The following is a 12289-nucleotide window of genomic DNA, read 5'->3' as shown; positions in this document are numbered from 1 at the left end:
AGTGAAATGCTGAATACAACTGATGTAGGCCTTACAGGGAAATGCTGAATACAACAGGTGTAGTAGACCTTACAGTGAAATGCTGAATACAACAAACAGGTGTAGGCTTTACAGGGAAATGCTGAATACAACCGGTGTAGGCCTTACAGTGAAATACTGAATACAACAGGTGTAGTAGGCCTTACAGGGAAATGCTGAATACAACAGGTGTAGTAGACCTTACAGTGAAATGCTGAATACAACAGGTGTAGTAGACCTTACAGTGAAATGCTGAATACAACAGGTGTAGTAGACCTTACAGTGAAATACTGAATACAACAGGTGTAGTAGGCCTTACAGGGAAATGCTGAATACAACAGGTGTAGTAGACCTTACAGTGAAATGCTGAATACAACAGGTGTAGTAGACCTTACAGTGAAATGCTGAATACAACAGGTGTAGTAGGCCTCACAGTGAAATGCTAAATATAACAGGTGTAGTAGACCTTACAGTGAAATGCTGAATACAACAGGTGTAGTACACCTTACAGTGAAATGCTGAATACAACTGATGTAGGCCATACAGTGAAATGCTGAATACAACAGGTGTAGTATACTATACAGTGAAATGCTGAATACAACAGGTGTAGTACACCTTACAGTGAAATGCTGAATACAACTGATGTAGGCCATACAGTGAAATACTGAATACAATAGGTGTAGGCCTTACAGGGAAATGCTTACTTACAAGCCCTTAACCAACAATGCAGTTTTAAGAAAAACAAGTGTTAAGAAAGTATTTACTAAAATAAACTGAAGTAAAAAAGAAGAAAGAAAAAACAACAATAAAATAGCAGCAAGGGGGCTATATACAGGGGGTTCGGTTTAGAGTCAATGTGCGGGGGCACAGGTTAGTCGAGGCAATTGAGGTAACATGTACTTGTAGGTAGAGGTAAAGTGACTATGCATAGATAATAAACAAAGTGTAGCAGCAGTGTAAAATGCAAATAGTCTGGATAGCCATTTGATTAGCTGTTCAGGAGTCTTATGGCTTGTGGGTGGAAGCTGTTAAAAGACTTTTGGACCTAGACTAGGCACTCAACCCAATGACTGGGTTGGCTGGAGTCTGACTTTTTTTAGGGCCTTCCTCTGACACCGCCTGGTATAGAGTTCCTGGATGGCAGGAGGCTTGGCCCCAGTGATGTACTGGGCCGGACGCACTACCCTCTGTAGTGCCTTGTGGTTTGAGGTCGAGCAGTTGCCATACCGGGCAGTGATGCAACCACCTCTCGATGGTGCAGCTGTATAACGTTTTGAGGATCTGAGGACCCATGCCAAATCTTTTCAGTCTCCTGAGGGGGGATTATTAATCTGATCTAAGCTAAGAGAACACTGTAGTCTTTCATAGAACTGTCTTGGCTTCACTTTGTATCTCTCTGTTCGTTCTGTGTACAGTAAATGGCTTATGTAAACTCATTATGTAAGCATGACATTGTAACTGACAAGTGAGAATAATTAATTATATGTGTGTGTGTGTGTGCGCGCGCGTGACGGGCACACAGCATAACTCTCCTCAAATGACCTGGTGGTCAGTGTGCTGTGATAGATGTTTGTGAACGTGAGAATGTTAGCCGCGTGACGAACCAGCAGAGTTGCTACAGAACATAGCCTAAAGTACAGTATGCTATGAGCCTATGACAATGTACTCTACATGTCTGTGAATACTGAGCTGTTTGTGACTTGTCAGACACTGACAGCCACAGATGCCTAGGAGTCCATGGTCATCGGATAGGTCAATGTTTATAATAAATGCAAGCCCACAGTAGGCCTATTTGTCATTTTCCTCTGCTTGGCCTTCACAGCAGGCTCTTAAATCACTTCCTTAATGTGTCCTGGTGTAACGATCTTCGTCTTCATCAGATGAGGAGTAGGAAGGACCAAAACGCAGCGTGGTAAATGTCCATGATTATTTATTATAACAGAACACGAAAATACCAAATAACAAAGTGAACGTAAGAAATGAAAATCGAAACAGTCCTGAAAGGTGAAAACAGGAAACAACTACCCACAAACACCAGGTGGGAAAAGGCTACCTAAGTATGGTTCTCAATCAGAGACAACGATAGACAGCTGCCTCTGATTGGGAACCATACCAGGCCAAACACATAGAAAAGAAAACATAGAACAACAACATAGAATGCCCACCCCAACACACGCACCGGACCAAACCAAAATAGAGACATAAAAAAGGAAGGTCAGGACGTGACAGTACCCCCCCCCCCCCCCTCCCAAAGGTGCGGACTCCGGCCGCAATACCTAAACCCATAGGGGAGGGTCTGGGTGGGCATCTATCCGCGGTGGCAGCTCTTGGCCCACTTAGGTGGCGCCTCTGGAGCGGCGACCCTCGCCGCTGACCCTGGACTGGGGACCCTTGCAGCGGGCCCCGAATAGGAGGGTGACTCTGGCGATTCCGGACTAACGGGTGGCTCTGGCGGCTCCGGACTGACGGGCGGCTCTGGCGGCTCTGGACTGACGGGCGGCTCTGGCGGCTCCGGACTGACGGGCGGACTGAGGGTCCGGACTGGAGGGAGACTCTGGAAGCAGAAGACGCAGAGACAGCCTGGTGCATGGGGCTGCCACAGGGCCCACCAGGCTGGGGAGACCTACCAGAGGCCTGGTGCGTAGAGAAGGCACCGGATAAACTGGAATGTGGGGGAGCACTGGAACTCTGGTGCGCAGCCTTGGCACCAGATGCCTACTCTCGCATGGCACTTGCGGAGGGCTGGCCTACAGTTCTCCGGGCTATGAGCGCGCATTGAAGGCTTTGTTGCGATATGGGAAGCCGATACTAGATTCAATTTTGGATTGGAGATGCTTAATGTGAGTCTGGAAGGAGAGTTTACAGTCTAACCAGACACCTAGGTATTTGTAGTTGTCCACGTATTCAGAGTCGTCAGAGTGGTGATGCTGGATGGGCAGGCAGGTGCGGACAGTGAACGATTGAATAGCATGCATTTAGTTTTACTTGCGTTTAAGAGCAGTTGGAGGCCACAGAAGGAGAGTTGTATGGTATTGAAGCTCACGGGGTGAGATCTTGCGTGGAGCCCCAGATCGAGGGAGATTATCAGTGGTCTTGTATGTCTTCCATTTCCTAATAATTGCTCCCACAGATGATTTATTCAAACCAAGCTGCTTACCTATTGCAGATTCAGTCTTCCCAGCCTGGTGCAGGTCTACAATTTTGTTTCTGGTGTCCTTTGACAGCTCTTTGGTCTTGGCCATAATGGAGTTTGGAGTGCGACTGTTTGAGGTTGTGGACAGGTGTATTTTATACTGATGACAAGTTCAAACAGGTGCCATTAATACAGGTAACGAGTGGAGGACAGAGGAGCCTCTTAAAGAAGGTCTGTGAGAGCCAGAAATCGTGCTTGTTTGTAGGTGACCAAATACATATTTTCCACCATAATTTGCAAATAAATTCATTAAAAATCCTACAATGTGATTTTCTGGATTTTTTTTCTCATTTTGTCTGTCATAGTTGAAGTGTACCTATGATGAAAATGACAGGCCTCTCTCATCTTTTTAAGTGGGAGAACTTGCACAATTGGTGGCTGACTAAATACTTTTTTGCCAAACTGTATGTATTCAAATACTATTTGACATCCTTAAATTAATTTTTGCATTTGCTTTAGTCTGCCTGGTGTGCCAGATAGGCAGAGTTCGCAGTCTGGGACTGTTCTAAGCGTCAGACAAAGTAGAATCACAATTCAATGGCTCAGACACAATAGGTATGTGGCAGGGTCTACAGTCAATCACGGATTACAAAAAGAAAACCAGCCCAGTCACGGACCAGGATGCCTTGCTCCCAGGCAGACTAAATAACTTTTTTGCCCGCTTTGAGGACAATACAATGCCACTGACACGGCCCGCAACCAAAACATGCGGACTCTCCTTCACTGCAGCCGAGGTGAGTAAAACATTTAAACGTGTTAACCCTCGCAAGGCTGCAGGCCCAGACAGCATCCCCAGCCGCGCCCTCAGAGCATGTGCAGACCAGCTGGCTGGTGTGTTTACGGACATATTCAATCAATCCTTATCCCAGTCTGCTGTTCCCACACGCTTCAAGAGGGCCACCATTGTTCCTGTTCCCAAGAAAGCTAAGGTAACTGAGCTAAATGACTACCGCCCCGTAGCACTCACTTCCGTCATCATGAAGTGCTTTGAGAGACTAGTCAAGGACCATATCACCTCCACCCTACCTGACACCCTAGACCCACTCCAATTTGCTTACCGCCCAAATAGGTCAACAGACGATGCAATCTCAACCACACTGCACACTGCCCAAACCCATCTGGACAAGAGGAATAACTATGTGAGAATGCTGTTCATCGACTACAGCTCACACAGCTACAGCTTAACACCATAGTACCCTCCAAACTCGTCATCAAGCTCGAGACCCTGGGTCTCGACCCCGCCCTGTGCAACTGGGTACTGGACTTCCTGACGGGCTGCCCCCAGGTGGTGAGGGTAGGTAACAACATCTCAACCCCGCTGATCCTCAACACTGGGGCCCCACAAGGGTGCGTTCTGAGCCCTCTCCTGTACTCCCTGTTCACCCACGACTGCGTGGCCACGCATGCCTCCAACTCAATCATCAAGTTTGCGGACAACACAACATTGGTAGGCTTGATTACCAACAACGACGAGACGGCCTACAGGGAGGAGGTGAGGGCCCTCGGAGTGTGGTGTCAGGAAAATAACCTCACACTCAACGTCAACAAAACTAAGGAGATGATTGTGGACTTCAGGAAACAGCAGAGGGAACACCCCCCTATCCACATCGATGGAACAGTAGTGGAGAGGGTAGTAAGTTTTAAGTTCCTCGGCGTACACATCACAGACAAACTGAATTGGTCCACCCACACAGACAGCATCGTGAAGAAGGCGCAGCAGCGCCTCTTCAACCTCAGGAGGCTGAAGAAATTCGGCTTGTCACCAAAAGCACTCACAAACTTCTACAGATGCACAATCGAGAGCATCCTGTCGGGCTGTATCACCGCCTGGTACGGCAACTGCTCCGCCCACAACCGCAAGGCTCTCCAGAGGGTAGTGAGGTCTGCACAACGCATCACCGGGGGCAAACTACCTGCCCTCCAGGACACCTACTCCACCCGATGTCACAGGAAGGCCATAAAGATCCTCAAGGACAACAACCACCCGAGCCACTGCCTGTTCACCCCGCTATCATCCAGAAGGCGAGGTCAGTACAGGTGCATCAAAGCTGGGACCGAGAGACTGAAAAACAGCTTCTATCTCAAGGCCATCAGACTGTTAAACAGCCACCACTAACATTGAGTGACTGCTGTCAACATACTGACTCAACTCCAGCCACTTTAATAATGGGAATTGATGGGAATTTATGTAAAATATATCACTAGCCACTTTAAACAATGCCACTTAATATAATGTTTACATACCCTACATTATTTATCTCATATGTATACGTATATACTGTACTCTATGTCATCTACTGCATCTTTATGTAATACATGTATCACTAGCCACTTTAAACTATGCCACTTTGTTTACATACTCATCTCATATGTATATACTGTACTCGATACATCTACTGCATCTTTCCTATGCCGCTCTGTACCATCACTCATTCATATATCTGTATGTACATATTCTTTATCTCTTTACACTTTCACTCTTTACACTCGCAATAACATCTGCTAACCATGTGTATGTGACAAATAAAATTTGATTTGATTTTGATTTGATTCTATTGGTCCATTAAGCAAGGCAAGCTCAATCAAGCACATATGAAGTATTTCCAATTATTTCCCATAATATTTGAACCCTGACTTGATCACTACTCTAGCATGAGATACTGAGAGCAGTGTGGGAAACTATTTCCATTCATCAAATTTTCATGAGACAATCAGCTACAGCAGCAGTCTGTCTCTGTGAAACTCTCACTCATCTAGCAGACCCATATCAATAACACATGATGCACGTGACGAGGGTTGACTTTTCTACCTGGATCCCTCTGGTGGATAAAGTGAATTAGTAGGACTTATTCTGTATTTATGTGTTGTAACTAATTCACCTGAAGTAACTGGAAATCTTACAGAATGTAGCTTAAGAAAGTAAAAGAGCATGGGCAAATCTGGGATTTGAACCATAGCCCTCTGGTCAGAAACAGTACAGCTGGTTTATCTTAAACTGTACTTCTCATCTGTCTTCCAAGCGTGTACTCCTGCCTTCCTACTCATTATCTGATAAGCACGCCAACATGCTTTCACTTCAACCATGATCTCGCCTTCTACATGGATCTTTACAGTGCTGAATCAATTCAGGATAATACTTCTCTCTTTTAGTTAACAGTAGCTGCAGGGCATGGGGAAATAAAATGGTCAAACGTGGTTTGAAACTGACAAGGCTTGTCTGGGCTCTGGGCTATGCATTCAGTCAGTCAGTGCTCTCTCTCTTTTATAATCTCTCTCTCATTCTCTCTCTTTCAATCTCTCTCTCTGTCACTGAGCCTCAGGGGAACATGGGAAGGCGAGAGAGAGTCTCAAACTCTGGCGCTCTGAAACACCATTTACTCCTTGTGCACACTTCATGCACGGCCGATTAGCATCAGCTAAGTGGAATTTCTTGTCGCTCTGCTCTACGGTTTTAGCAGTGTGTTCTTCTATGTATTATTTCCTCTGAAACAGGCATCTCCATCCATGCGGATCGGCTGCTCAGAACTCAGAAGCGCTGATGGAGGCATTGAGCAGGGAGAGTTGGAGAGCAGAGGCTCGGAGCGGGTCATTAAACACTTTAAATCAGTGCTCTCACAGGGCCTTTTCCATAGTTGAAACACAGACATTTTGAACATAACATCCAATCACTTGAGACTAAAGTAGTTACATCTGTGTTCATTGAGTTGCTTCACTTTGAAATTTCGATAATTTCTTCTATGTCAAGGTACATTTCACACATATGATTCAGGTAATCCAACAAACATGGCATAATAGTATCTGTGGGCCACTGTGATTTGCATTCTTGTCCCATAGAGGGCAGCAGAGAGAAAACCAGTGCAAAAACAGAACACAGTTCATTCATTATAATTACATGTTAATCACCCTACAGGATCTTAATTTGAGCCAGTTTGCCACAACAGGAAAATCATCCTGCAGCAACAGGAAATGTGAATTATTATGTGGCTTATAATTCATGGACATTTTTGTAGGGGTTGATCTATTTTGATAAAACATTTTGATACAAAATTCTCAGCAACCAAAGAGTGTTCAAAGTAAGATCCAACATCTTTATTAATGGTCAAGGTGACTGAAACATATTGAAGAAACCATGCATATAAAACCATTCTAAATCCTGATTTTCAACATACATTTCTGACTGAGTCACATTTGAGCATTTATTTTTTTCTCTACAGTGGGGAAGTATTTAATTTCACCTTGAGTGGGTCTGTGCTATACTGAGCCTGTCTGACACGTCTCTTTGGATCAGACTCTTCTGGGAACTCTGCCTACTTACACTGCCATTCCCAGGGCCCACAAGACCTTAAAATATCCTCATCTCTTTATTCTGTGTGTCTATATCAGTATCATTTCACAGTAACTAAAACAGCTGGAACGGAACCCAGAGGTTTCTGCATTCTGTTATTTTCTTCCAATGGAATTCATGGAGCTGTGATTGTCCCTTAGCAACTGACTGTGTACCGCATTAGCCAAAGATCTGACAGCCAGGTGTCTTGGAGGAGGATTGGGAACACTCTCAAGGATAGATTCATGGCTACGTAGCCTACTTCATGGGCCCTACACCTATCGCAGTGGTCTCCTCCCCTCCTTCTGATACATCAGGTGTGTGTGTGTGTGTGTGTGTGTGTGTGTGTGTGTGTGTGTGTGTGTGTGTGTGTGTGTGTGTGTGTGTGTGTGTGTGTGTGTGTGTGTGTGTGTGTGTGTGTGTGTGTGTGTGTGAGTGTGTGTGACACAAAGCACCACAAATAACCTATTTCTAGTAACCCCATCAGCACTTTATTGTAATTGCTGTCTTGTATCAATGCAAAATAATTCCTACAGAATTCACCACACACAATGCAGTGAACTAATAACTGTTGGAATGGCTTGTCTTCCTCCTCAAACAACAAACAACAAGGAGCATTCATTACTTTTGAAAATTAAAACATTCATAAATGTAAGCTTTTCTGTTATGAGTTACTTAAATGCTTACATATACATAAAGTATAAATATGTAATAATATGGTAATATCCAACTGCAGAGGATAGAGTTGAGTTTAATGTGTTAAATTCCACAAACTTCAAAGTGTTTCCTTTCAAATGGTATCAAGAATATGCATATCCTTGCTTCAGGTCCTGAGCTGCAGGCAGTTAGATTTGGGTATGTCATTTTAGGAGAAAATTGGAAAAAAGGGTCCGATCCTTAATGGGTTTTAATGAATGTCTGCCCTAAAAAACACAAGGAGCATGAAGTAGAATTGAACAGATATGAAGCTTAAATAAACAAGTGACACTGGTAAGAGCCATATGCAGTTTTTCCTTGACTCTTAATAAAAGTCTTGAACAGATATGAAAGGAGCATCATTTTGAATTTGAATTCACCAAGTGGGTTTGCGTGTTTCTAGGGTTGTGAGTCACGGTCCAGGAGAGTTACAGTATATGTTGTAAATGAACCATAGAGGCCCAGTCTTCTGCCTCGGAGGGTGTGTCAGCCAGAGTTATACTTTTTTCAGCACAAGGAGGGTCTGACGGTTCAACTAACAAGAAAGAAGGAGAATAATCTAGGTGCGCGTCCCAAATGCCTTCATATTGGGGCGGCAGGTAGCCTAGTGGATAGAGTGTTGCGCCAGTAACCGAAAGGTTGCTGGATTGAGTCCCCAAACTGACAAGGTAAAAACATCTGTCGTTCTGCCCCTGAACAAGGCAGTTAACCCACTGTTCCCCGGTAGGATGTCATTGTAAATAAGATTTTGTTCCTAACTGACTTGCCTAGTTAAATAAAGGTAATTTTTTAAATATTCCCTTTATAGTGGACTACTTTTGGTCAAAAGTAGTGCACTATGTAGGGAATAGGCTGCCATTTAGGATGCTACCTAGGCTTGTGTCAGACCAGATATATTCCTTATTTATAACTGAACCCACTACACATGATTACATCAATGATTTACTAAATGTTTTATGTTTTTAAGTGAGGAATATAGAAGCATGGTTATTTTTTAACTTGGCGTTAAAGTAACAACACAATGGGCCTACTGCCATTTAGGCTGGCAAAATGTTAATCTAATTTCTTTAAAATATGCATGATTACATTAACATCAAAACAGACACATTGAAACACAGTACAACAATACAGTAGACCTTAAGGTAGACCTAAATACAAGACTATAAATGCAGTATTCAACCTCAAAGTAATTCCAAATCTGTCTGACCAGCACTCAGCAATCAGTACTCCTACTCTGAGAGGCTTTGTAGATATGGGCCCTGGTGTCAAAACTGTACCCTGTATCGGCCTAAACGAGACAACCAGAGTGATAATTGGTATGGTTGGTATACACCACAGACTCTACTGAGACAATCAGAGAGTTAATTGGTATGATTGGTATACACCACAGACTCCAATGAGACAATCAGAGAGTTAATTGGTATGATTGGTATACACAACAGACTCCAATGAGACAATCAGAGTTAATTGGTATGATTGGTATACACCACAGACTCCAATGAGACAATCATAGTTAATTGGTATACGTCACAGACACTAATAAGGAAATCAGATAGTTAATTGGTATACACCACAGAGACTGTGTTTAGACAGGCAGGCCAAGTCTGATCTTTTTTCCACTAATTAGTCTTTTGACCAATCACATCAGATCTTTTCACTTCAGCTCTTTTTCAGAGCTGATCTGATTGATCAAAAGACCAATTAGTGAGAAAAAAATTATCTGAATTGGGCTGCCAGTCTAAATGCAGACACTCTCTAATGAGACAATCAGAGCGTTAATTGGTATGAATGGTATACACCACAGACTCGAATGGTATACACCACAGACTCAGGGGGTTAATTGGTATGAATGGTATACACCACAGACTCAGAGGGTTAATTGGTATGACTGGTATACACCACAGACTCTAATGGTATACACCACAGACTCAGAGGGTTAATTGGTATGATTAGTATACACCACAGACTCAGAGGTTAATTGGTATGATTGGTATACACCACAGACTCAGGGGGTTAATTGGTATGATTGGTATACACCACCGACTCAGAGGGTTAATTGGTATGATTGGTATACACCACAGACTCAGGGGGTTAATTGGTATGATTGGTATACACCACAGACTCAGGGGGTTAATTGGTATGATTGGTATACACCACAGACTCAGTGGGTTAATTGGCATGATTGTATACACCACAGACTCAGAGGGTTAATTGGTATACAGCACAGACTCAGCGGGTTAATTGGTATGATTGGTATACACCACAGACTCAGAGGGTTAATTGGTATGAATGGTATACACCACAGACTTAGAGGGTTAATTGGTATACACCACAGACTCAGCGGGTTAATTGGTATGAATGGTATACACCACAGACTCAGAGGGTTAATTGGTAGGAATGGTATACACCACAGACTCAGAGGGTTAATTGGTATGAATGGTATGCACCACAGACTCAGGGGGTTAATTGGTATGAATGGTATACACCACAGACTCAGCGGGTTAATTGGTATGAATGGTATACACCACAGACTCAGAGGGTTAATTGGTAGGAATGGTATACACCACAGACTCAGAGGGTTAATTGGTATGAATGGTATACACCACAGACTCAGAGGGTTAATTGGTATGAATGGTATACACCACAGACTCAGAGGCTTAATTGGTATGAATGGTATGCACCACAGACTCAGAGGGTTGATAGAAATGCACCATAGAAAGGAGTAATTATTCACCAGAGACTAATGAAAGATCTGGGAAACCTGTCAGAGTCACACTCAGCAAGACATCAATGGAGGACTACAGTAGGAGATAATTACAGTAGGAGATAAATACAGTAGGGGAGAACTACAGTAGGGGAGAGCAGGAATGAGATTAGAGACACTCAGGATTGGGGAGTATCTGATTACATGTAATCAGATTACAAAAAATATTGTGATCTGATTACAGATACTTTTGGAAAAAAAATCATAATTACAGCTTGGATTACTTATTCATTCAGAAAGGATGTATGTGGAAAAAAATAACATTATGGCACCTTTCAGATTTTCTTAATTAAATTTTATTCAGCATTGAAAAAAGCATTGACCACAAGTCAGAGACCACAATGATAACACACCAAATGCGTGTGAAGGACTATTTTTTGTCTTCTTCTAATGCCACTTAAGGAGAAAGTAATCCAAACGTAATTGAAAGTCATCAGATTACGTTAATGAGTTTGGTTATTCCAAAAGTTACGTAATTGTATTTGTCCATGAGGTGTAGATAATGTGTCACCATTAGTCCACTAGTTTTGGAGTGACCGTTCAACCTAACCCAATCAATGACAGGATAGACAGAGAGTGGTGGATTTTTTCTTTCATTGGCCAATAGATAGCATCAGCACTCCAGGGTTTATATACATCATTGGTCACTCCCAACCACTCCTTCGCCATTAAACTGTGAGGAAAGAAGTACAAGTTCAATATCCCCTTCATGGCAACCCTCTCTAAGCAGTATGCCAATGGTAGGGTCCATACCACCACAGTGTCTGGAACTTATCATGGTGTGCAGGTGGAGGACGGGTTTCTACTGTCTCTGATGTAGTGATGGGTTAGCATATTTTAACATCGCTTACGCACATTCATTCTGTTAATATTGTGTGTGTGTACCTATTACATACCAAATTCACATTGTTATTGAGTCAACTATCAAAGGCCATGTACTGGTAACTGCCAGGAAACACTTGAGTAAATGAGGAAACACTTGAGTAAATGAGGAAACAATTGAGTAAATGAATATGCAAAGTACAGTATATTGAAAGCAGGTGCTTCCACATAGATGGTTCCTGCAGTGTTGCAGCAGCAAATGGGGATCCGGAATGAATACAAATACAAAAAATGTACATCCCATCATTCTTAGGGTCATGCATAAAAATGCAGGGCAGGCCATTATTTTGGCCATGCCCCCATTGGATGACATTGCTTCAATGCACAGGGCATGAGTGGTCACTGAATGAAAACGGTGTAAACTATATGCCATGGCCATCTCAACCTAGTTGAACACCTATGGGAGATTCTG

Source organism: Oncorhynchus mykiss, chromosome 18 (genome assembly GCF_013265735.2).
Source record: "Oncorhynchus mykiss isolate Arlee chromosome 18, USDA_OmykA_1.1, whole genome shotgun sequence".
Lineage (NCBI taxonomy): Eukaryota > Metazoa > Chordata > Actinopteri > Salmoniformes > Salmonidae > Oncorhynchus > Oncorhynchus mykiss.
The sequence above is the reverse complement of the archived record's forward strand: the minus strand, read 5'-3'. Positions refer to the sequence as shown.